This window comes from Notolepis coatsorum (genome assembly GCF_963971535.1).
Source record: "Notolepis coatsorum genome assembly, chromosome: 1".
Taxonomy (NCBI): domain Eukaryota; kingdom Metazoa; phylum Chordata; class Actinopteri; order Aulopiformes; family Paralepididae; genus Notolepis; species Notolepis coatsorum.
In genome coordinates, this window is record NC_140165.1 from 146,406,476 (window position 1) to 146,434,296 (window position 27,821).

Consider the following 27,821-nt stretch of genomic DNA (forward strand, 5'->3'; position numbering starts at 1 on the left):
GTACTTAGTACCTCTTAGACTACTTGTACAAATTATATGAAATATTTTTACTGTGTACTTTTTGAGTAATTTCAGTTTTAAAGTCCCCAGAATCAGCATTTTCGACTAACTTTGATGTGGGATAAAAAAAGATTTTCCCATAAGCACTTGATGAAACTGCCATGGTTGTACTTAGTACCTCTTAGACTACCTGTACAAATTATATGAAATATTTTTACTGTGTACTTTTTGAGTAATTTCAGTTTTAAAGTCCCCAGAATCAGCATTTTCGACTAACTTTGATGTGGGATAAAAAAAGATTTTCCCATAAGCACTTGATGAAACTGCCATGGTTGTACTTAGTACCTCTTAGACTACCTGTACAAATTATATGAAATATTTTTACTGTGTACTTTTTGAGTAATTTCAGTTTTAAAGTCCTCAGAATCAGCATTTTCGACTAACTTTGATGTGGGATAAAAAAAGATTTTCCCATAAGCACTTGATGAAACTGCCATGGTTGTACTTAGTACCTCTTAGACTACCTGTACAAATTATATGAAATATTTTTACTGTGTACTTTTTGAGTAATTTCAGTTTCAAAGTCCCCAGAATCAGCATTTTCGACTAACTTTGATGTGGGATAAAAAAAGATTTTCCCATAAGCACTTGATGAAACTGCCATGGTTGTACTTAGTACCTCTTAGACTACCTGTACAAATTATATGAAATATTTTTACTGTGTACTTTTTGAGTAATTTCAGTTTCAAAGTCCCCAGAATCAGCATTTTCGACTAACTTTGATGTGGGATAAAAAAAGATTTTCCCATAAGCACTTGATGAAACTGCCATGGTTGTACTTAGTACCTCTTAGACTACCTGTACAAATTATATGAAATATTTTTACTGTGTACTTTTTGAGTAATTTCAGTTTTAAAGTCCCCAGAATCAGCATTTTCGACTAACTTTGATGTGGGATAAAAAAAGATTTTCCCATAAGCACTTGATGAAACTGCCATGGTTGTACTTAGTACCTCTTAGACTACCTGTACAAATTATATGAAATATTTTTACTGTGTACTTTTTGAGTAATTTCAGTTTCAAAGTCCCCAGAATCAGCATTTTCGACTAACTTTGATGTGGGATAAAAAAAGATTTTCCCATAAGCACCTTATGAAACTGCCATGGTTGTACTTAGTACCTCTTAGACTACTTGTACAAATTATATGAAATATTTTTACTGTGTACTTTTTGAGTAATTTCAGTTTTAAAGTCCCCAGAATCAGCATTTTCGACTAACTTTGATGTGGGATAAAAAAAGATTTTCCCATAAGCACTTGATGAAACTGCCATGGTTGTACTTAGTACCTCTTAGACTACCTGTACAAATTATATGAAATATTTTTACTGTGTACTTTTTGAGTAATTTCAGTTTTAAAGTCCCCAGAATCAGCATTTTCGACTAACTTTGATGTGGGATAAAAAAAGATTTTCCCATAAGCACTTGATGAAACTGCCATGGTTGTACTTAGTACCTCTTAGACTACCTGTACAAATTATATGAAATATTTTTACTGTGTACTTTTTGAGTAATTTCAGTTTTAAAGTCCCCAGAATCAGCATTTTCGACTAACTTTGATGTGGGATAAAAAAAGATTTTCCCATTAGCACTTGATGAAACTGCCATGGTTGTACTTAGTACCTCTTAGACTACGTGTACAAATTATATGAAATATTTTTACTGTGTACTTTTTGAGTAATTTGAGTTTCAAAGTCCCCAGAATCAGCATTTTCGACTAACTTTGATGTGGGATAAAAAAAGATTTTCCCATAAGCACCTTATGAAACTGCCATGGTTGTACTTAGTACCTCTTAGACTACTTGTACAAATTATATGAAATATTTTTACTGTGTACTTTTTGAGTAATTTCAGTTTTAAAGTCCCCAGAATCAGCATTTTCGACTAACTTTGATGTGGGATAAAAAAAGATTTTCCCATAAGCACTTGATGAAACTGCCATGGTTGTACTTAGTACCTCTTAGACTACCTGTACAAATTATATGAAATATTTTTACTGTGTACTTTTTGAGTAATTTCAGTTTTAAAGTCCCCAGAATCAGCATTTTCGACTAACTTTGATGTGGGATAAAAAAAGATTTTCCCATAAGCACTTGATGAAACTGCCATGGTTGTACTTAGTACCTCTTAGACTACCTGTACAAATTATATGAAATATTTTTACTGTGTACTTTTTGAGTAATTTCAGTTTTAAAGTCCTCAGAATCAGCATTTTCGACTAACTTTGATGTGGGATAAAAAAAGATTTTCCCATAAGCACCTTATGAAACTGCCATGGTTGTACTTAGTACCTCTTAGACTACTTGTACAAATTATATGAAATATTTTTACTGTGTACTTTTTGAGTAATTTCAGTTTTAAAGTCCCCAGAATCAGCATTTTCGACTAACTTTGATGTGGGATAAAAAAAGATTTTCCCATAAGCACTTGATGAAACTGCCATGGTTGTACTTAGTACCTCTTAGACTACCTGTACAAATTATATGAAATATTTTTACTGTGTACTTTTTGAGTAATTTCAGTTTTAAAGTCCCCAGAATCAGCATTTTCGACTAACTTTGATGTGGGATAAAAAAAGATTTTCCCATAAGCACTTGATGAAACTGCCATGGTTGTACTTAGTACCTCTTAGACTACCTGTACAAATTATATGAAATATTTTTACTGTGTACTTTTTGAGTAATTTCAGTTTTAAAGTCCTCAGAATCAGCATTTTCGACTAACTTTGATGTGGGATAAAAAAAGATTTTCCCATAAGCACTTGATGAAACTGCCATGGTTGTACTTAGTACCTCTTAGACTACCTGTACAAATTATATGAAATATTTTTACTGTGTACTTTTTGAGTAATTTCAGTTTCAAAGTCCCCAGAATCAGCATTTTCGACTAACTTTGATGTGGGATAAAAAAAGATTTTCCCATAAGCACTTGATGAAACTGCCATGGTTGTACTTAGTACCTCTTAGACTACCTGTACAAATTATATGAAATATTTTTACTGTGTACTTTTTGAGTAATTTCAGTTTCAAAGTCCCCAGAATCAGCATTTTCGACTAACTTTGATGTGGGATAAAAAAAGATTTTCCCATAAGCACTTGATGAAACTGCCATGGTTGTACTTAGTACCTCTTAGACTACCTGTACAAATTATATGAAATATTTTTACTGTGTACTTTTTGAGTAATTTCAGTTTTAAAGTCCCCAGAATCAGCATTTTCGACTAACTTTGATGTGGGATAAAAAAAGATTTTCCCATAAGCACTTGATGAAACTGCCATGGTTGTACTTAGTACCTCTTAGACTACCTGTACAAATTATATGAAATATTTTTACTGTGTACTTTTTGAGTAATTTGAGTTTCAAAGTCCCCAGAATCAGCATTTTCGACTAACTTTGATGTGGGATAAAAAAAGATTTTCCCATAAGCACCTTATGAAACTGCCATGGTTGTACTTAGTACCTCTTAGACTACTTGTACAAATTATATGAAATATTTTTACTGTGTACTTTTTGAGTAATTTCAGTTTTAAAGTCCTCAGAATCAGCATTTTCGACTAACTTTGATGTGGGATAAAAAAAGATTTTCCCATAAGCACCTTATGAAACTGCCATGGTTGTACTTAGTACCTCTTAGACTACGTGTACAAATTATATGAAATATTTTTACTGTGTACTTTTTGAGTAATTTGAGTTTCAAAGTCCCCAGAATCAGCATTTTCGACTAACTTTGATGTGGGATAAAAAAAGATTTTCCCATAAGCACCTTATGAAACTGCCATGGTTGTACTTAGTACCTCTTAGACTACGTGTACAAATTATATGAAATATTTTTACTGTGTACTTTTTGAGTAATTTGAGTTTCAAAGTCCCCAGAATCAGCATTTTCGACTAACTTTGATGTGGGATAAAAAAAGATTTTCCCATAAGCACCTTATGAAACTGCCATGGTTGTACTTAGTACCTCTTAGACTACGTGTACAAATTATATGAAATATTTTTACTGTGTACTTTTTGAGTAATTTGAGTTTCAAAGTCCCCAGAATCAAACATCAAAGTTAGTCGAAAATGCTGATTCTGAGGACTTTGAAACTCAAATTACTCAAAAAGTACACTTTAAAAATATTTCATATAATTTGTACAGGTAGTCTAAGAGGTACTAAGTACAACCATGGCAGTTTCATAAGGTGCTTATGGGAAAATCTTTTTTTATCCCACATCAAAGTTAGTCGAAAATGCTGATTCTGGGGACTTTGAAACTCAAATTACTCAAAAAGTACACAGTAAAAATATTTCATATAATTTGTACACGTAGTCTAAGAGGTACTACATTACATTTACATTTTACATTTAGTCATTTAGCTGACGCTTTTATCCAAAGCGACTTACAAGTTCTGTACGACAAGCCATCAGGAAGGGCACAACTCTATCAGCTGAGCAACAATGTTCATCAAAGTGTTGAGTGCTACAGTGTAGGTTAGTTTATTAGGACAAGTGCATGACAGTACGGTTAGTTAGGGTTCGATTTTTTTTTTTTTTATTCAGATAATGGTTGAAGAAGTGCGTCTTTAGTCGACGGCGAAAGATTGGACGTGATTCGGCTGTCCTAACTGGGGTGGGTAGTTCATTCCACCATTGTGGGGCAAGGACTGAGAATAGGCGACTTCTCTTTGATGACCCTCCCGGAGCTTGGATAGGAGTAGGTCTGAGGCGGCCAGAAGATGCAGAGCGTAGGGGTCTTGAGGGTGTGTAGTTAGAGACCATTGACCGGAGGTAGGCGGGAGCGGTTCCCTTTGCCGCACGGTATGCTAGGTCGAGGGCCTTGAAGCGGATTCGTGCAGCAATGGGGAGCCAGTGCAGGTCCCTAAGAAGTGGGGTGACATGGGCCGACTTCGGTAGGTTTGAGATCAGGCGGGCCGCTGCGTTCTGAATGAGTTGAAGAGGCTTAGTGGCAGTGGCCGGGAGGCCAGCGAGCAGTGCATTGCAGTAGTCGAGGCGGGAGATGACTGTTGATTGGACGAGGAGTTGGGTGGCTTCTTTTGTCAGGAAGGGGCGTATCCTTCTGACGTTGCTCAGGAGGAATCGGCAGGTTCTGGTCGTCGCTGCGATGTGAGCAGAGAAGTTCAACTGGTCGTCGAGGACAACACCAAGGTTCTTGGCGGTCGGGGACGCAGTCACAGCTGCATTCTCGACTGTGATTGAAAGGTCGGTTAGGGGGGAGGATTTGGCCGGCAGGTGGAGCAATTCTGTTTTGCTTAGGTTCAGTTTGAGGTGGTTGGACGTCATCCAGGCTGAGATGTCGGACAGACAGGCCGAGATCCGCACAGAGACGTGGATATCTGAGGGAGGGAAGGAGAGGAAGAGTTGAGTATCGTCGGCATAACAATGGTAGGAGAAGCCATGAGACGTGATAATGTTACCCAGTGATTTAGTGTAGAGGGAGAAGAGAAGGGGTCCTAAAACCGAGCCCTGGGGGACACCCGTCCGCAGGGGGCGGGTGGCCGACAGGGTCCCTCTCCATGACACTTGGTAGGAGCGGTCATTGAGGTATGATGACAGCCATGTCAGCGCAGAGCCAGCCACTCCCATTCCTGCAAGGGCCGCAAGGAGGATCTGGTGGTTGACTGTGTCGAAGGCTGCAGATAGATCTAGGAGAATCAGGACAGAGGAGAGGCCTTTCGCTTTTGCTAAGTGAAGTGCCTCTGTGACCGCAATGAGGGCTGTCTCTGTGGGGTGACCAGTCCTGAAGCCTGACTGATTAGGGTCTAGGAGGTCATTCTGTAAGAGATAAGTAGTAAGTTGGTTGGATACAGCACGTTCAAGTGTTTTAGAAAGGAAGGAGAGAAGAGAGACAGGACGGTAGTTGCCTATGACGGTAGGGTTCAGGGTTGGTTTTTTTATGAGCGGCGTGACTCTGGCTTGTTTTAGGGAGGTGGGGACCACCCCCGAGTTGAGTGAGGAGTTGATGGTTGCAGTTAGGAATGGGAGGATGTCTGGTGCTATGGTCTGGAGGAGTGGGGAGGGTAGCTGGTCCAGCTGGCAAGTAGTCGGACGGTTTGACGTTACCAGTGTCAGGGTCTCTGCTTCTGTAATGGGAGAGAAAGATGACAGAGTGAAGGATGAGGTTCTCGATTCAGCATTTGGAATGGGTGGGGGTTGGGAGAAGGAGCTGCGGATGTTCTCCACTTTTTCCTCAAAGAAGATCGCAAAGTCTTCGGCAGAGAAAGATGAGGGAGGGGGGGGTGGGGGGGGAGTGAGGAGGGAGGACATGGTAGCATGCAGTTTGCGAAGATTCTTGGCAGAGGCCTCGATCCTATGGTGGAAGAAAGAAGCTTTGGCATTAGTGATGGTTTTGGAGAATGTTAACAAGAGGTTGTGATATGTGTCGATGTCAGCAGTGAGGCGTGACTTTCTATACTTCCTTTCAGCTGCTCTCAGGACCTGTCTTTGTTCTCTCACTGGATCTGTCAGCCATGGACTGGGTGGGGAACGGCGGGCAGGTTTCTCAACGAGGGGACAGAGCTTGTCGAAGGAGGTTGCAAGGGCTGAAAGGAGGGTGGAGGTTGCCATCTCTGTGGAGAGAGCAGAGAAGGTGTCACTCAAAGGTAGAGCGGATAGTATGTCAGAGGAGAGGGTGGAGGGGGATAGGGAGGGCAGGTTGCGTCTGAGTGAGACTGTTTGAGTTGGGGTGAAGACCTTTCGGTTAAGCATGAGAGTTAGTGAGAAGGATATGAAGGAATGGTCAGATACATGTAGGGGAGTTACCGTGGTGTTAATGATGCTGGAGTTACGGGAAAATATGAGATCCAAGGAGTTGCCTGCTTTGTGGGTGGGAGGCATGGCAGTGGGAGTCAGGTCAAACGATTGTAGGAGGGAGACTACTATGACTGACTGAGATGAGTCAGGCAGGTTGAAGTCGCCCAGTAGAAGGAGAGGGGTACCATCTTCCGGTAAGGAGCTAAGAAGCATGTCCAGCTCATCTGTGAAGTGATCGAGTGTACCTGGAGGGCGGTAGAGTGTAACAATGGTGAGATTGAAAGGATTAGAGACAGATACTGCATGATATTCGAGAGAGGAGAGTGACAGTTCTGGGAGTGGTGTTACGTTTGTAGCCCATGAAGGAGATGTCATGAGGGCAGTGCCTCCACCCCGTCTGGAAGGTCGAGGTGTGTGAGTGAAGTTATAGTTTGTAGATAATGCTGCAGGTGTTGATGAGTTATTGGGGGTTATCCAGGTCTCAGTTAGAGCCAGGAGCTGCAGATTTAGACTATGGGCGTAGGCAGTAATGAAGTCAGCTTTCTTGACTGCTGATTGACAATTCCATAAGCCTCCCCGTACTGTGACAGGTGTATTAGTGGCTGTAGGAGGGTAGGAGAGATTAGCCGGGTTGCTAGCAAACTGGCGTGGATGGGTAGAGTCAGTTCTGGACTCTAGGTACTAAGTACAACCATGGCAGTTTCATAAGGTGCTTATGGGAAAATCTTTTTTTATCCCACATCAAAGTTAGTAGAAAATGCTGATTCTGGGGACTTTGAAACTCAAATTACTCAAAAAGTACACAGTAAAAATATTTCATATAATTTGTACACGTAGTCTAAGAGGTACTAAGTACAACCATGGCAGTTTCATAAGGTGCTTATGGGAAAATCTTTTTTTATCCCACATCAAAGTTAGTCGAAAATGCTGATTCTGGGGACTTTGAAACTCAAATTACTCAAAAAGTACACAGTAAAAATATTTCATATAATTTGTACACGTAGTCTAAGAGGTACTAAGTACAACCATGGCAGTTTCATAAGGTGCTTATGGGAAAATCTTTTTTTATCCCACATCAAAGTTAGTCGAAAATGCTGATTCTGGGGACTTTGAAACTGAAATTACTCAAAAAGTACACAGTAAAAATATTTCATATAATTTGTACAGGTAGTCTAAGAGGTACTAAGTACAACCATGGCAGTTTCATCAAGTGCTTATGGGAAAATCTTTTTTTATCCCACATCAAAGTTAGTCGAAAATGCTGATTCTGGGGACTTTGAAACTGAAATTACTCAAAAAGTACACAGTAAAAATATTTCATATAATTTGTACAGGTAGTCTAAGAGGTACTAAGTACAACCATGGCAGTTTCATCAAGTGCTTATGGGAAAATCTTTTTTTATCCCACATCAAAGTTAGTCGAAAATGCTGATTCTGAGGACTTTAAAACTGAAATTACTCAAAAAGTACACAGTAAAAATATTTCATATAATTTGTACAGGTAGTCTAAGAGGTACTAAGTACAACCATGGCAGTTTCATCAAGTGCTTATGGGAAAATCTTTTTTTATCCCACATCAAAGTTAGTCGAAAATGCTGATTCTGGGGACTTTAAAACTGAAATTACTCAAAGTACACAGTAAAAATATTTCATATAATTTGTACAGGTAGTCTAAGAGGTACTAAGTACAACCATGGCAGTTTCATCAAGTGCTTATGGGAAAATCTTTTTTTATCCCACATCAAAGTTAGTCGAAAATGCTGATTCTGGGGACTTTAAAACTGAAATTACTCAAAAAGTACACAGTAAAAATATTTCATATAATTTGTACACGTAGTCTAAGAGGTACTAAGTACAACCATGGCAGTTTCATCAAGTGCTTATGGGAAAATCTTTTTTTATCCCACATCAAAGTTAGTCGAAAATGCTGATTCTGGGGACTTTGAAACTGAAATTACTCAAAAAGTACACAGTAAAAATATTTCATATAATTTGTACAGGTAGTCTAAGAGGTACTAAGTACAACCATGGCAGTTTCATCAAGTGCTTATGGGAAAATCTTTTTTTATCCCACATCAAAGTTAGTCGAAAATGCTGATTCTGGGGACTTTGAAACTGAAATTACTCAAAAAGTACACAGTAAAAATATTTCATATAATTTGTACACGTAGTCTAAGAGGTACTAAGTACAACCATGGCAGTTTCATAAGGTGCTTATGGGAAAATCTTTTTTTATCCCACATCAAAGTTAGTCGAAAATGCTGATTCTGGGGACTTTGAAACTGAAATTACTCAAAAAGTACACAGTAAAAATATTTCATATAATTTGTACACGTAGTCTAAGAGGTACTAAGTACAACCATGGCAGTTTCATAAGGTGCTTATGGGAAAATCTTTTTTTATCCCACATCAAAGTTAGTCGAAAATGCTGATTCTGGGGACTTTGAAACTGAAATTACTCAAAAAGTACACAGTAAAAATATTTCATATAATTTGTACACGTAGTCTAAGAGGTACTAAGTACAACCATGGCAGTTTCATAAGGTGCTTATGGGGAAATCTTTTTTTATCCCACATCAAAGTTAGTCGAAAATGCTGATTCTGGGGACTTTGAAACTCAAATTACTCAAAAAGTACACAGTAAAAATATTTCATATAATTTGTACACGTAGTCTAAGAGGTACTAAGTACAACCATGGCAGTTTCATAAGGTGCTTATGGGAAAATCTTTTTTTATCCCACATCAAAGTTAGTCGAAAATGCTGATTCTGAGGACTTTAAAACTGAAATTACTCAAAAAGTACACAGTAAAAATATTTCATATAATTTGTACAGGTAGTCTAAGAGGTACTAAGTACAACCATGGCAGTTTCATCAAGTGCTTATGGGAAAATCTTTTTTTATCCCACATCAAAGTTAGTCGAAAATGCTGATTCTGGGGACTTTAAAACTGAAATTACTCAAAAAGTACACAGTAAAAATATTTCATATAATTTGTACAGGTAGTCTAAGAGGTACTAAGTACAACCATGGCAGTTTCATCAAGTGCTTATGGGAAAATCTTTTTTTATCCCACATCAAAGTTAGTCGAAAATGCTGATTCTGGGGACTTTGAAACTGAAATTACTCAAAAAGTACACAGTAAAAATATTTCATATAATTTGTACACGTAGTCTAAGAGGTACTAAGTACAACCATGGCAGTTTCATAAGGTGCTTATGGGAAAATCTTTTTTTATCCCACATCAAAGTTAGTCGAAAATGCTGATTCTGGGGACTTTGAAACTCAAATTACTCAAAAAGTACACAGTAAAAATATTTCATATAATTTGTACACGTAGTCTAAGAGGTACTAAGTACAACCATGGCAGTTTCATAAGGTGCTTATGGGAAAATCTTTTTTTATCCCACATCAAAGTTAGTCGAAAATGCTGATTCTGGGGACTTTGAAACTGAAATTACTCAAAAAGTACACAGTAAAAATATTTCATATAATTTGTACACGTAGTCTAAGAGGTACTAAGTACAACCATGGCAGTTTCATAAGGTGCTTATGGGAAAATCTTTTTTTATCCCACATCAAAGTTAGTCGAAAATGCTGATTCTGGGGACTTTGAAACTGAAATTACTCAAAAAGTACACAGTAAAAATATTTCATATAATTTGTACACGTAGTCTAAGAGGTACTAAGTACAACCATGGCAGTTTCATAAGGTGCTTATGGGAAAATCTTTTTTTATCCCACATCAAAGTTAGTCGAAAATGCTGATTCTGGGGACTTTGAAACTCAAATTACTCAAAAAGTACACAGTAAAAATATTTCATATAATTTGTACACGTAGTCTAAGAGGTACTAAGTACAACCATGGCAGTTTCATAAGGTGCTTATGGGAAAATCTTTTTTTATCCCACATCAAAGTTAGTCGAAAATGCTGATTCTGGGGACTTTGAAACTGAAATTACTCAAAAAGTACACAGTAAAAATATTTCATATAATTTGTACACGTAGTCTAAGAGGTACTAAGTACAACCATGGCAGTTTCATAAGGTGCTTATGGGAAAATCTTTTTTTATCCCACATCAAAGTTAGTCGAAAATGCTGATTCTGGGGACTTTGAAACTCAAATTACTCAAAAAGTACACAGTAAAAATATTTCATATAATTTGTACACGTAGTCTAAGAGGTACTAAGTACAACCATGGCAGTTTCATAAGGTGCTTATGGGAAAATCTTTTTTTATCCCACATCAAAGTTAGTCGAAAATGCTGATTCTGGGGACTTTGAAACTCAAATTACTCAAAAAGTACACAGTAAAAATATTTCATATAATTTGTACACGTAGTCTAAGAGGTACTAAGTACAACCATGGCAGTTTCATCAAGTGCTTATGGGAAAATCTTTTTTTATCCCACATCAAAGTTAGTCGAAAATGCTGATTCTGGGGACTTTGAAACTGAAATTACTCAAAAAGTACACAGTAAAAATATTTCATATAATTTGTACACGTAGTCTAAGAGGTACTAAGTACAACCATGGCAGTTTCATAAGGTGCTTATGGGAAAATCTTTTTTTATCCCACATCAAAGTTAGTCGAAAATGCTGATTCTGGGGACTTTGAAACTCAAATTACTCAAAAAGTACACAGTAAAAATATTTCATATAATTTGTACACGTAGTCTAAGAGGTACTAAGTACAACCATGGCAGTTTCATAAGGTGCTTATGGGAAAATCTTTTTTTATCCCACATCAAAGTTAGTCGAAAATGCTGATTCTGGGGACTTTGAAACTGAAATTACTCAAAAAGTACACAGTAAAAATATTTCATATAATTTGTACACGTAGTCTAAGAGGTACTAAGTACAACCATGGCAGTTTCATAAGGTGCTTATGGGAAAATCTTTTTTTATCCCACATCAAAGTTAGTCGAAAATGCTGATTCTGAGGACTTTAAAACTGAAATTACTCAAAAAGTACACAGTAATAATATTTCATATAATTTGTACAAGTAGTCTAAGAGGTACTAAGTACAACCATGGCAGTTTCATAAGGTGCTTATGTGAAAATCTTTTTTTATCCCACATCAAAGTTAGTAGAAAATGTTGATTCTGGGGACTTTGAAACTCAAATTACTCAAAAAGTACACAGTAAAAATATTTCATATAATTTGTACACGTAGTCTAAGAGGTACTAAGTACAACCATGGCAGTTTCATAAGGTGCTTATGGGAAAATCTTTTTTTATCCCACATCAAAGTTAGTCGAAAATGCTGATTCTGGGGACTTTGAAACTCAAATTACTCAAAAAGTACACAGTAAAAATATTTCATATAATTTGTACAGGTAGTCTAAGAGGTACTAAGTACAACCATGGCAGTTTCATAAAGTGCTTATGGGAAGAATTGTTTTTATCCAACATCAAAGTTAGTCGAAAATGCTGATTCTGAGGACTTTAAAACTGAAATTACTCAAAAAGTACACAGTAAAAATATTTCATATAATTTGTACAAGTAGTCTAAGAGGTACTAAGTACAACCATGGCAGTTTCATAAAGTGCTTATGGGTAAATCTTTTTTTATCCCACATCAAAGTTAGTCGAAAATGCTGATTCTGGGGACTTTAAAACTGAAATTACTCAAAAAGTACACAGTAAAAATATTTCATATAATTTGTACCGGTAGTCTAAGAGGTACTAAGTACAACCATGGCAGTTTCATAAAGTGCTTATGGGAAGAATTGTTTTTATCCAACATCAAAGTTAGTCGAAAATGCTGATTCTGAGGACTTTAAAACTGAAATTACTCAAAAAGTACACAGTAAAAATATTTCATATAATTTGTACAAGTAGTCTAAGAGGTACTAAGTACAACCATGGAAGTTTCATAAAGTGCTTATGGGAAAATCTTTTTTTATACCACATCAAAGTTAGTCGAAAATGCTGATTCTGAGGACTTTGAAACTCAAATTACTCAAAAAGTACACAGTAAAAATATTTCATATAATTTGTACAAGTAGTCTAAGAGGTACTAAGTACAACCATGGCAGTTTCATAAAGTGCTTATGGGAAAATCTTTTTTTATCCCACATCAAAGTTAGTCGAAAATACTCATTGTTCTATAAAAAGGACTTTGAAACTCAAATTACTCAAAGTACACAGTAAAAGTAGTTAATATTATTTGTGCAAGTAGTCTTGAGAAGTATTAAGTACAAACATGGCAGTGTAATAAACTACTTATGAAATAATAGAAATGAACCACATGCCATCCTTTACTTTGAAATCCTCACCGGAAGTGTTCCTCTGTGGAATTGTCTGTAGCTTTTGTTTAGTGGTCGAATATACTGCGCGTCCTATTGATTCGATGTTCAATAATACTGCACATACGAAACGTCCTATTGATTAGACTAAACGTCCTATTGATTCGATGCGCATTCAATGTCATATTAAGTATTTCTGTAAGATCTACTTGCGAGACTGTGTTCAAAAGTCACGTCGGTTCATTACAACAGCCTCCCAGGGTTGTTTGAATGCATTACCGTAAACCTGGAACTAATCGCGCACTCGAAAAACAAGAGCGGCTCACTTGACCACGCAAAAGCAAAAGACGGCTCACTTGACCGCAGTGTTTGTGCAGTGGTGTGGCACTATGTTAACCAGTCAGCTGGGCAGAGGTGAGAGGAAGCACCACAGGCTTCTTTCTCTCTGTTGTTCTGCATGGTGCATTGGTGCACCCTGCTGTATAATAAACACATCTGCTTCAGTTAAACCTTTGCCTGGCTATCTGACTGCAGTTGGTGATAGGCAAAAACGGGGTTTCCCCCAGGAAAAACGATTAGGGGGTGAAAGAAACATGCTGCCTCCTCTCCCATGCTCACATATCGGCATCCTTCGGTACAATTAAATTGACATCACTACAGTACTTCCTCTCAGCGGAGCCCCCTTCACTGACTCTGGTCTATTATGATTATGAAATATCAAAATCCTGTTGAGAAATGGGAAGAGAAAAAAACGAAACACTTTTTATCTGCCGTACCGGGTCATCGTCGGTGTGACCTAATAATTAACTGGTTGAGGATGACAGTAGCCTACATTTCAACACAGCTGTGGGTGCATGTGTATGCCAGGCGATAAACACGAGCTCCCCTGCCAAGATAAAACTCAGACAAGCATTTAAACAAACCCAAGTGCGGATTAGATACAGAGTCAAACATCAATTGAGAAATGAACACGCAGAGAGATGGAGAAGAGAGGATAAAAGCAGGATTATTAAATACAATAATATCACATGTTAAAATGAAGACCGAATGGATTTGTCCTCTGAGCACTTACAAGCAGATGGATTTCAAGTGAATGTAAAAAAAGAAAAAAATGCTTACTTGTATGAGGTTGCAACTGTGATGAGAGAAGATGAGAATGATGCCGGTTTAATCTACTATCCTCTTCCTCTTCTACTTGCCTCTCCTGCTGCAGTCGATGATAGATCCCCCAGGAAAACCGATTACTAGGTGAAACGAACACACTGCCTCCTCTCTCTCTCTCTCTCCACCCCCCTCTCGCTATCTCTCTCTCTCTCTCTCTCTCTCTCTCTCTCTCTCCCTCTCTCTCTCTCTCTCTCTCTCTCTCTCTCTCTCTCTCTCTCTCTCTCTCTCTCTCTCTCTCTCTCTCTCTCTCTCTCTCTCTCTCTCTCTCTCTCTCTCTCTCTCTCTCTCTCTCTCTCTCTCTCTCTCTCTCTACACCCCCCCTCCTTCCAATCTCATGTTCGCTCTGGCTTTTGAGGATGATGTTTACTTGACTCTGGTGCAGCTACAGTGCTACACAGAGGGAGCTGCAACTCAGTTTTATGAGCTGAAATGGGACATCTGTGACTGAGGTGCACCCACCACACACCCAGGTACTTTCACAATGTAATCTGATATGGATTATTAATTGTTAATATGGATTGAAAATTGTAACCAGTAACTACAGGAGTGCTCAGATTTACACTAGATTTATTTCAGCTATAGTTTGCCATCCATACTATGCTATTTACATTAGTGATATCCACTACAGTATTATTCAACATGTGTGCCATTGTGTTTATAGTTTCACAATCTAAATCTTCCCTTCAAATATATTTCTGAGTAATCCAACAAATAGTGACATCTTTTTATTTTTTCAAAAAGAACCAGTAATCTCATTGCTCTTTAATTGTAACCAGACTACATCCTGTTCCATCAATCTACTGCTCTCCAACCCCACTCACATCAGCATTGTCTTCGCAAGACAGGCCCACACATCACCATCATTATATAAAACCATTACACGCCACTGGCCTCGCTAAAACACAGGATCCGCTGACAACTCAACTACAATCCATTTGTCAGAGAGGGAGAATATAGTTGGTCTGATAAATAACACTTGGTAATTGTAGTCATAGAATGAGGGCTCTCATATACAAACCATTTATATTTTATATTTCCATAGCGATTCTCAAAACGAGGGACGCAATGAAGGATCTCTCAATGATGGTGGCATGGTGACATGAGCCTCCTCTTGTCTGCTCTACCAGGGGCTCAAAGAAATGTATGATGTACCAAATGTTATGCCATATGGGCTCACTCCACAGGGAATCAACCCTCTGCCCATCTGGGGGCAAGGATTGCTTTGAATGAGCCCACTGTAAAGAGATTTCCTCTGGCATTAATAGTCATAGAGATAAGTTTCATTGGTTGAACCTGATATGCAAATGAAACAATTTCATTAGGATTCCATCAGAGATTAAGAAAATAAATCATCCAAAAACCCATTTCAGATGAGTGGTTCTATAATCTCATGCTGGGAAAAAATGCATATGGCCACACAATAGAGACACATAAAAAATGGCAACAAGGAACAAAAGGATGATACTGTGATGATACTTTAGGGTTTAGGCAATTCATCATATGTAATACAAAAAGGTGACAAAGATGTATTCTCCATGATTCTGCAGACTGTGTGAGGTACTGAAATTGCACTCAAGCAACAGTTAACAGATTCCCTCAAAGTGTAATTAAAATGCAATCATCTATCATTCATTAGACATGGTATGCCAGTCACAAGGGCATGCTGGAGGGAGGAGGAGAGGAGGACCACGTCCACATCCTATCCATGACTGTACAGGACATTGGCAATGTTTTGCACTTTTCATCTGAGACATTATGTATAGGCTAATGCTGTGGAAATGGAAAACATAGAAGTACAAATCTATTTACATGTAAAACATATTTGCATGTGTACAGCACAACATCAGCTTTATTACACAGACACACATACTAGCATATATTTTTATTCCACTGCTCATTCCTGATATTCTAGCCTGACTGACAAAGGAATTCAAATCTTCAAGGATTCTTTTTAATTTGGTATTTTTTCTATTTTCTTGAAGACAGTGGTTTATTGTTAGAAACTTGGCTTTTGGAATGTTCCATCTTACCTTAAAGGGATATTTCATTTTAGTAGTACTGTAAAATCTGCAGTCTTACCTCCATCTAAACTAAAGTCATCTACAAGTAAGCTAGCGATCACTGCTGTCCCTATTGTCCGCTGTCAACACCACCATTCCTCCCAGGTGTCAGGCTCCTTATTCACTTCTGTGTTTTGTGCCTGCCCCTCTCTCCTCCTTCTGCTGTCTGTCTGAGCATTCCTATTGAAAAATGGTGACATCATGGACTGTTAAAGTTATGTGATGTATACGATTGCATGTAACTGTCTAACTGTTTCCACAAGAGGGCGCTATAAGCGGAGCTATTGATGCTGGCGCCAGGTAAGAGGGTATTTAAGGGATTGTTCCCTCCCTCTCTGTCTCTTCCCACCTACCTCTCACAGAGAGAATGTCTCATGTACTGTGTAATAAACTACGCCGATTAAAGGCTGAAGTGAGAGGACCTTGTCGTCATTATAAGTTATTGTCGCCCCATAGCTAACTCTGTCAACAGGTTATGGGCCCAGATCACGCAGGGGCGAAATAATAAGGGTAGCAAGTTTAGCTAAAGTATAGGCTAGTTTAGCACCGGGAGCACCGCGTGGCTAAAGCTAAGCTAACGGGAGCTAAAGCTACGCCTACCATCAAAAAGGGATGGCGACCAAAGGAAAGAGCAAATGGCCCTTGTTCAACGGAAGAGCAGAGGACTATGAGCTCTGGGAAGAGCGAATGTTGTGCTGCATGCACGGTGTGGGACTGAAGACAACGATCTTGACGGCCCCCATGGGAGCAGTAACGGCGGCCGCGCGAGCCCTGGACACCAAGCAAAATGCCGACGCATACTGCGAGTTAGCACCACTGCTAGACGACACAAGCTTGGGGCTGATATTCCGCGACACTAAGGACAAAGGCAGAGAGAGCCTGAAAGTGTTGAGAGAACATTATATCGGACGGGGAAGACCCCGAATCGTATCCCTCTACATAACACTAACCGCGCTGAAGAAGGCGCACACCGAGACTGTGACCGAATACGTCATCAGAGCTGAGCAGATCATTATGGCGCTTAAGAGTGCAGGAGAAGCACCAAACGATGGACTAATGATGGCGATGGTTATGAGAGGACTACCGGAGCTGTACAAACCGTTCACACTACTGGTGACACACGGTTCAGCGGACATGTCGCTGGGGGAGTTCAAGGCCAAGTTGCGGAACTTTGAGGCCTCAGAAGACACACACCTAGTCGCCGCGGAGGCGGGCGAGAGGGTGCTGAAGGCCCGGGCGGCACCGAGAGAGAAGACCAGACCCACAACGGAGCTGGCGTGTTGGTGATGCGGAGAAAAGGGGCACCGGAAAGATAACTGCACAAAGACTGTTTGGTGTAGCTTCTGCAAATCCATGGGGCACACAGACAAAGTGTCTAGAAAGAAACGTGACCAGAGCGCACGGTACGCGCATGGACAAGATGGCGGCTGTGGACAAGATGGCGACGACGGTGGACGTGAGACGAGTCGAGACGACGCCCGGAGAGTAGCGGGATGAGAGGACTTCATCTTTGGGGCGCAGACAGCGTACGTCACCCAGCCAACGCAGCAGCAGCAGGCCCAAAGGAAGGGACTGATCGTGGACACAGGTGCGTCGTCCCACGTCATCAACGACAGGAATCGATTCAAGAACTTTGACAACACCTTCGAGCCGGAGAGACACAGCATGGAGCTGGCAGACGGGAAGCGCACTTACGGGTTGGCGCAAGGGAGAGGAGACGCACAGGTATGCCTCATAGACAGTGAGGGGCGCCGGTGTACAGTGATGTTAAAGAACGCTCTCTACATACCCTTGTTCCCACAAGAACTATTCTCTGTAAAATCTGCTACTGCAAACGGTGCCAAAGTGTTCTTCAATGAGGTAAAGATGTTCTTGTAGAGCCTGACGGTACGCGATTTAACATAGAGTTGTACAAGAGAATGTATTATCTACAAACAGAGTGTAATGATGACGATAAGTGTAATAATAATGATATATGTAATGTGACTGTCAGTCATGATATTCAGACATGGCATGGGATCATGGGTCATTGTAATTACGAGGATTTACTGAAACTGCAAGCAGTGACAGAAGGCATGCACATTAAAGGTGAAAAGCGTAGACCTGACAAAGAATGTGAAGTGTGCATAAAGGAGAATTTCACTCAATCGAGAAACAGAAGTCCCACAGAAAAAGTAAAGGTACCACTTGTGCTAGTTAACACAGATCTAGCCGGTCCAGTAAGCAACGAGTCCATAGGTGGCTTTAGATATGTACAGACTTTTACAGATGTGTGTACAGGGGCAGTGTTTGTTTACGTTCTCAAAGCAAAGAGTGACACACTCCAGGCCACAGAGAAATTCCTGGCAGACGTAACCCCTTATGGCAACATAAGATGCTTGAGGTCCGACAACGGAACCGAGTTCACAAATAGAGAGTTCCAATCACTGTTGAGAAGGAACAAGATAAGACACGAGATGTCATGTCCGTACTCCCCACACCAGAACGGAGTGGCAGAGAGGGAAGGACGTACTCTTTTCGAAATGGCTAGGTGTGAGCTAATAGCTGGTAACTTACCTATGAGTCTATGGCATTATGCGGTACAAGAAGCCGCTTACATCAGAAACAGGTGTTTTAATAAGCACACGGGCACCACCCCGTATACAGCACTGACAGGAAAGAAATGTAATCTAGCTAGAATGCACACATTTGGATCAGTGTGTTATGCTTACCAGCAGGACAGAGGAAAGCTCGAGTCCAGATGTGAAAAAAGGACTCTTTGTAGGGCACGACAAAGGAAGCCCCGCTTTTCTAGTCTATTATCCCGGTAAATGGAAAGTGCAAAAACACAGGCTAGTCAAATTTGTCACAAAGACAACATGTGAGAACGAGACACAGACAGAGGAGCCAGAGCTGGACTCCAGAGTAAGGTGTGAAGAAACAGAGACACCTCAGCCTAGTGTACTTAGCACAGTCGTGCAGACAGACAGTCAGCAACCCCCAGAGGATGATGACGAGGAGCACCCGAGGGTGACGTCACGTGCCTCAGGCAGTGGGAGGTATCCCTCACGGGAACACAACCCCCCAAAGTATCTGAAAGACTATGCCCGAAGAGAAAGTGACGAGGACGACAGTACACTTACCAGCATTGATTACTGCTACAGAGTAGTGAGTGGAGTACCTCAGACCTTTAAAGAGGCGATGGTGTCCCCTGAATCAAGGAAATGGGAGAGAGCAATGGATGAGGAGATGAGGTCCCTAGAGGACAACCACACCTTTACTCTAACCAAGTTACCAGAGGGCAGACAGACAGTGGGAGGAAAATGGGTGTACTCAATCAAGGAGGGTATTGAAGGCCACAACAAGTACAAAGCCAGGTTTGTAGCTAAATGTTTAAATACAGAAGGAGGGTACCCCATGTTTAAATACAGAAGGAGGGTACTCCATGTTTAAATACAGAAGGAGTTGATTCCATGTTTAAATACAGAAGTGGATTCTATGTTTAAATACAGAAGTGGATGATTTAATCATCGCAGCGGACAACACTAGAAACCTAGAGCAGGTGAAAGGTATGCTCTCCACCAGATTCAAAATGAAAGACGCAGGTTAAAGCATTTTCTAGGCATGGACTTCGAACAGTCAGCCAGTTGTGTAAAAATATCCCAGAAGAGATATGTGGAAAAGATCCTGAAACGTTTTGACATGCAAGAATGTAGGACAAGGGAAACACCATGTGATCAAAAACTAGACTACCAAGAGGATGCTCAGAAATTGACAGATGTAAAAATGTACAGAGAAGCTGTAGGTAGCCTCATTTATTTGACAACATGTACTCGCCCTGACCTATGTTTTGTAGTGAGTAAATTGTCACAGCATTTTGCTGATCCCACAGAGGAGCACTGGATTACAGCAAAACATGTTTTTCGTTATCTCAAAGGTGCAGCAGATAAACAGCTTTGTTTCAGAAAGAGCAGCGAGGGCTTAGGGCTTAAAGCCTACAGTGATGCAGATTGGGCGGCAGACACCACAGACAGAAGAAGTACCACAGGGTATTGTGTGAGTTTGAACACAAACAGCTCACTGGTTTCGTGGAAAACAAAGAAGCAGCCCACAGTGGCACTATCAACTTGTGAAGCCGAATACATGGCTCTAGCTATGACAATACAGGAATGTATTTATCTAGAACAACTGCTCGAAGGAATGGATACCTATGTATATAAGAAAACTGTTGTTTATGAAGACAACCAGGGAACCATTGCAATTGCTAGAAACCCTGTGTGCCAACAGAGGTGTAAACATGTGGATATAAAATATCATTTCATCAGATATGTCATCAGAGAAGAAAGGATGACACTTGTTTATTGTCCTACAGACGACATGGCTGCAGACGCTATGATGAAGCCTGTTTCCAAACTGAAATTGAGAAGATTTGCAGAGGTCATGTTTGGTGTGTAAATATTGCCTGTTATGTAGTATTGACTGCCATATCCTTTTTGATGCTCTGAACTGTATTATTTTCTTTGAAGATTGTTTTTGAAAAAGTTGTACAGTATACAAGACAGCCGTAAGTGGGAGTGTTAAAGTTATGTGATGTATACAATTGCATGTAACTGTCTAACTGTTTCCACAAGAGGGCGCTATAGGCGGAGCTATTGACGCTGGCGCCAGGTAAGAGGGTATTTAAGGGATTGTTCCATCCCTCTCTGTCTCTTCCCACCTACCTCTCACAGAGAGAAGGTCTCATGTACTGTGTACCAATGTGATAATAAACTACGCCGATTAAAGGCTGAAGTGAGAGGACCTTGTCGTCATGATAAGTTATTGTCGCCCCATAGCTAACTCTGTCAACAGACGTAGGCTTAAAAATAAAACCAGGAAGGAAATAAGGAGTGGCAGACTGGTTCTGACAAGAAAGTATCATGTTACAGGGATGTTTTGCCGAACTTCAAGCCTCTACAATGCCACTCCAGCTTTTCTCCATCCTAACCAATACAGAGCAGGAACCAACGTGATGCCCTGGCTTGGGAACCAACACTGCTTCACCTCCCCAAGCTAAGTAGTGTTCCTCTTTGATCGCATGTTTGATGTTGGATATTGAAGTAAGAATGAATGTGCTCTCCTTTGACAGGTTGAGCTGTATCCCCTACAACAACCGGAGAAGAGTGGTTCCAGATGCAGAACAACCTGGTGGCTTTTCCACCTGCACACACTCAGTTCCCCATTACTGACAGTAGCCAGGTTTCTTGTTGGCTAGCTGTGGCCAGGTCTGACTGAGAGGGCAGAGTAGGGTTTTACGCCCCCCAACACATCTTACTCAGCGGGGCTGGACTTCATCATCCCTGCGTTTGAAGGGACATTGCAACCATTGTGCATATAATTATGTTATTGCTTTTTTTTTTTTTGTCATTTTCTCCCCAATTTAGTTGTTATGCCAGTTCCCCATGTGTGTCATGGTTATTGTTGTGAAGGGCCAGATTAAAAGCTGAGAATCTACATTTATTGTTTTATAGACCATGTATATTATTTATATATACAGGTTATATCCCTTTAAGCCTGCGTGTAAATCCTAGTAATATTCACTTTCCCATTGGATAATGCCCCTGACGGCAGCGCCAGGCAGTCTCGTCCTCAGCCAGGTTCAAGGACGAGTCTGGGCAAGTCGGGACATGCCCTTGGCAGCGCATTGATTCCGGGCAAGTGGTTAGGTTTGGCACTAGAAAGCCACTTAAGTATATATATCGTGGCAGGTGCGAACAGCAGCAGTTCGTTCATCAAGTTCAGTGTGATTCTAATGTAGTGAGAAGCAGTTTGTCTAACAGAGCGTTGAGAACCATGTGCGAAGTGAATAGTAAAAGTGTCAGATTTAATGCAGTAACGTCAAGTTCGACTTAGCTTAATGTGAAGTAAAGAGTCATTATTTATTGTGTATCGTGCCAACAGCAGTTCGTTCGTGTGCAGCATTACCCAGCAGTTCGTTCGTTTAGCTAGTGGAACCTTAGCCAGTGTGCGTGGACTAAATACATTGGTGCCAGTACACGAGGAGGCCTAGTCGGAGAACCTACTGGACATGTGCATATTGGAACCGACGGCGGTGATTGCAGAACCAGTATTGGTTGGATTATAGTGATTGTGGAGCGTACTACCCTTGGAGAAGAGCCTCGTTAATACCCACTGTCGTTTGGATTTAACCACCGTGAGGACCTACTTCGGGCTGGCTTCGTGGATTGAGGCTAGCTGGCTATCATCATTGCTATTGTGCAATTGGATTACAGTTATTGCTTTGTGGCTGAGCTTTGGATTACAAGGACTGGATTCTGTACGTGAACCCCCTTCTTCTTCAATTGATCAGACTGAGTATCCGAACATTCCTCTCTCCTCCATAGCTTACATCTCTGGGAGGAAACCCCTTGTCTCCATCGGTACCAACGTTTCCCCCTATAATTGCCATCCTACGCCTGGCGGCGTTAGCCTAGTACCCCATCGTAGGAATTATTCTATTCCCACTGACTTTTGCTACTGACTGACTTATGCATATTCTTCGCCATACAAGCGCAACCTTAATTCTCATCTCTGTACAATTTGCTGCATAATAATAAATACCCTCAATGATATTTCTTTGTCACTGTGCCGTGTTATTATGAGTGTCTGCCATAATTAGTTGTACTGTCTGGCAAGTAATACTAAGTACATAACTAGCAGTGGTTTAATCTATCACAATCTTTAATACAGTCAGGGTTTTGTAACCCCTCAGTTACAATTGGTCCTTCGAGCCGGAGGGTATCAGTAATCTTAATATCATATTACTATTGATATGGCCAGCGGCGGACACTCTCCAGACGGCTCTCCCAAACTAGAGCGCTCTAGGCGCAAACATCAGCCCCCTCCACACCTGAAGGACTACGCTTTCGTTTTACCTCCTAGCTTATCTAAAAAGACGTTAAGCACGGATAAAACTGATAGCTTAAGCATGCCCAATCCTATCGACTTGTCGGCCCCACCAGTAGAGACCCCAGTGGGTTCAAACGAAACTGACTTAGCTCACGGGGGGGAACAAGCGGGACATGACGTGACTATACCCCAAGACAGCGCCACCGGGATAGACCCCGGAGCGCCCAAGGATAAAGAAAGCGCCACCGGGATAGACCCCGGAACGCAAGAGACCCAAGAGCGCGCACCCGAGATAGACCTCGGCGCGCACCCAAGAGAAGAGTACCGCGTCTTAGAGATGGACCTCGGGCGCGGGAGAAATCAAGAAGCAGCGCTCAAGAGATGGACCTCGGAGCGCGCCAAGAGAACAGGTCCCCACCAAGTCCTGTCAGCGCCCGATCACCTCCATCAGTGTCATCCCCCAGCGAGGCTGACCAGCGACTAGCACAAGCCTTGATCGCCACACTAACTGCATCAACCGAAAGAGAACGTCTCCAAGCGCAACAACAGAGTGAGCGCGAACATTCTGCAGTCGAAAGAGAAAGGCTCCAAGCGCAACAACAGAGTGAGCGTGAACATTCTGCAGTCGAAAGAGAAAGGCTCCAAGCGCAACAACAGAGTGAGCGCGAACATTCCGCAGTGGAAAGAGAACGTCTCCAGGCGCAAGAGCAGAGTGCGCGCGAACAGTCTGCAGTGGAGCGCGAACGTCTCCAAGCGCAACAACAGAGCGAAAGAGAATGCATCCGACTAGAAGAGAGTCGCCTCCAGGCTGACACAGCGATGACCATCAGACTGGAAGAGAGGCGCCTCCAGGCTGAAGAAAACATTCAGCGAGAACGCGCCAATGCACAGCGCGACGCCGCCAATGCACAGCGCAACGCCGCCCATGCACAGCGCGACATGGAGCGGGACCGCCTGCAGGCGCAGATGATGGAGCAATTACTCCAAAGGATGACTCCCCACTCCTCCACCCGGAGCTCCCGGAGATCATCACGACACGGGTCGAGGGCACCTTCCCCTCTCCGACAAATCTACACGGGACCCAGCCAACAGGAAGAACCTGTCTACGTCGCCGAGCCCCCTCCCCGACCGGTCTATACGGGACCCAGCCAATGGGAAGATCCCGCCTACGTCGCCGAGAAACTAACCAAGAGACTCCAGGACCTAGCGGAGGACGAGGGAGGACAGCAAGCCCACCAGCACGAACCTACTTTGGACCAGGAGGCCCAGTACAGCCCCGACCTCAGCCCCGAGTCACTGCGTTACAAACCCCCGACCCAACCCATGGGTGAGTTTAATACACAGTCAGCACCGAGGAGCAGCACCTGGGGGCCCGGCCTCTGGTACCCACCCAGCCCTAACCCACGACCACCCGTACGGGGAGACTCGCCCAGGAGGCCTCTCCCCCTACGCGCGTCGGTGTCCCAGCCATCCATGGCATCTTACCTTGGAGCACCGACGTTCCCAGACTTTACGCGTGAGGACAGAGCACAGTATACGGAACTACGCATGTGTTTAGAGACTATAATGTCCGATGTACACAACGAGTCTTATAAATATGCCATCCTCCTCAAGCACCTTAAAGTACCCAGAGCGCATAACATAGCGCTGGCATATTCGAACTCAAGAACCCCCTACTCAGATGCTCTGGTGGCCCTCGACGCTCGCTATGGCCGCATATGGGATTACGTGATCCAAGAAATACGAGATATCGACCGCCTCCCCCCAGCCAAAGACAATAGGGCACTAGATGACCTCTCTATCAAGGTGCAATCCCTTGTGGGGATGCTGGGGTCACAAAAGGAGAAGGGGAGATATGAACTATATGCAAATTCTAACGTGGAGCGGATACTGGAGAAGCTCCCTCCAGCCCGTCAAGAGCGTTTTCGGCGGCAGAGAGACCACCGTGACCCCCACGGCCCAGAACCATCCCTCCTAGACCTGGCTGATTTCCTCGCCAGGGAGGTCAGCAGTCTACGATTAGACACGTTCGTGTGGGGTGGCTCTGACCCTAAAGATGGACCGAGAAGGTTCAACGACAGCCGCCGGTCCATGACCGTGATGCACCAAGCCGAGGCTGAGTCACGGCAGACGAGCCACAACACCCACGTCAAGGAGAAGTGGAAGGCTGTCTGTCAGTACTGTGACAGTGAACACCAGCTGTCACAGTGCGACGCCTTCAAAGACCTAACCACCGCCGAAATAGGTCAGTGGCTTAAGGACAAACGCTGCTGCTTCCGCTGCGCGCGCTGCCACATGGCAGCCGAGTGCCGCCTCAAGAGAAGGTGCGGCAAGTGTGACCGCGCCCACCTAGAAGTCCTGCATGAGAGCAATAGATGCCCACCAGGAAACCAAAGTAGGCCCATCACAGTGATGTACCAGGCCGAGGCTGTGTCACCACAGAAGAGTCACAACCCCCCCGCCAAAGAGAAAGGGATAATGGAGGCCACAGAATTCAAGAGCACATGTGTTTACTGCCACGGCGGACACTGGCTGTCACAGTGCGACGAATACAAGACACTGACCCCCGCCGAAATGAATCAGTGGGGTAAGGCGAACACGGAGGGCGCCGCTTACCGCAAAGCACTGGGCGAGGCCCCCAAGCGAAGACTAGCCCTACAAGACAACCCACCAACAGGAGTGCTCCACATCGACCCCAAGTATAGTGGGAGCCACCGAGTGCTCATCAAAGTGGTCAGAGTGCTCCTGAGCTACGAGGACAAGGTCCTGTACACTTACGCCGTCCTCGACGATGGGTCAGAAAAGACTCTCCTCCTAGCTTCCGCCGCAGCCCAGTTGGGCCTGCGGGGTACTAAAGAAACAATGACAATCGGTACTATTCAGCGAGACCTAAAGACCGTAAAGGGCAAAAACGTCTCATTCACAATAGCAGCGGTCGAGCAGCCCGAGAAGCGGTACAGCATCACTAAGGCATTTACAAGCCATGACATAGGTCTGTCGAGCTATAACTACCCCATCCCACAGCTGATGGAGAAGTACGCACACCTACGCAGACTACCTATACCGCTCATCGACGGCGCCACACCGACCCTGCTCATAGGCTCCGACCACGCGGACCTCATTGTCCCAATCGAGGCGGCCCACATCGGACCCAAAGGATGCCCAGTCGCGGTCAAGACCCGCCTGGGCTGGACGCTCCAAGGCCCGCTCTCCGGGCCTTCCAGCCAACCAACGTCCACCCGCTGCCTTTACACAAAGGTGAGCGACACAGGCCACTCTCTCGTACAGCCCGTTGAGAGGCTATTGACATTAGATGAGAGGCCTGTGAGAGAACAGTGGGCTCAAGAAGAGGGAGTTCCAAACTCCACCCCCCTCAGCTACGCTCCAAGCGACGTGGCTGACCTCGAATCCAGCACCCCAAACTACCTCTTGATGGGGCGGCCGGAACCAGCCCCTCCTCAGACGGTGTACAGACCCAACAAGAGGAACGGACGGAGGATGTGGAGACACAACCAAGCACAGATCGACCAGTCTTGGACCCGCTTCCTCCTAAGCTACCTACCATCCCTTCCAGCCCGTCAGAAGTGGGTAAAGGACAGGGACAACCTGAAGGTGGACACAGTCGTTATGATCATAGACCAGTCACTACCCCGAGCTACGTGGCCGGCCGGCCGCGTAAGCAGAGTGATTACTGGTGCCGATGGGAAGGTCAGAGCGGCAGAAGTCATAGTCCAAGGGCGGACCTACACCCGACCCGTGGCGAAGCTGATAGAGTTGCCGAAGCTCCCTGACTTCCCTGATGACGACCATGACCCACTGACTTTGTAGATTGCCCTACTCCTCACAACAAATATTGAGCAGTTGACTGGACTATTAATCTGTCTCCCTTAACTAATTAGGTGCGGACTAATTAGGAGGCAGCTGTTGTGAAGGGCCAGACTAAAAGCTGAGAATCTACATTTATTGTTTTATAGACCTTGTATATTATTTATATATACAGGTTATATCCCTTTAAGCCTGCGTGTAAATCCTAGTAATATTCACTTTCCCATTGGATAATGCCCCTGACGGCAGCGCCAGGCAGTCTCGTCCTCAGCCAGGTTCAAGGACGAGTCTGGGCAAGTCGGGACATGCCCTTGGCAGCGCATTGATTCCGGGCAAGTGGTTAGGTTTGGCACTAGAAAGCCACTTAAGTATATATATCGTGGCAGGTGCGAACAGCAGCAGTTCGTTCATCAAGTTCAGTGTGATTCTAATGTAGTGAGAAGCAGTTCGTCTAACAGAGCGTTGAGAACCACGTGCGAAGTGAATAGTAAAAGTGTCAGATTTAATGCAGTAACGTCAAGTTCGACTTAGCTTAATGTGAAGTAAAGAGTCGTTATTTATTGTGTATCATGCCAACAGCAGTTTGTTCGTGTGCAGCATTACCCAGCAGTTCGTTCGTTTAGCTAGTGGAACCTTAGCCAGTGTGCGTGGACTAAATACATTGGTGCCAGTACACGAGGAGGCCTAGTCGGAGAACCTACTGGACATGTGCATATTGGAACCGACGGCGGCGATTGCAGAACCAGTATTGGTTGGATTATAGTGATTGTGGAGCGTACTACCCTTGGAGAAGAGCCTCGTTAATACCCACTGTCGTTTGGATTTAACCACCGTGAGGACCT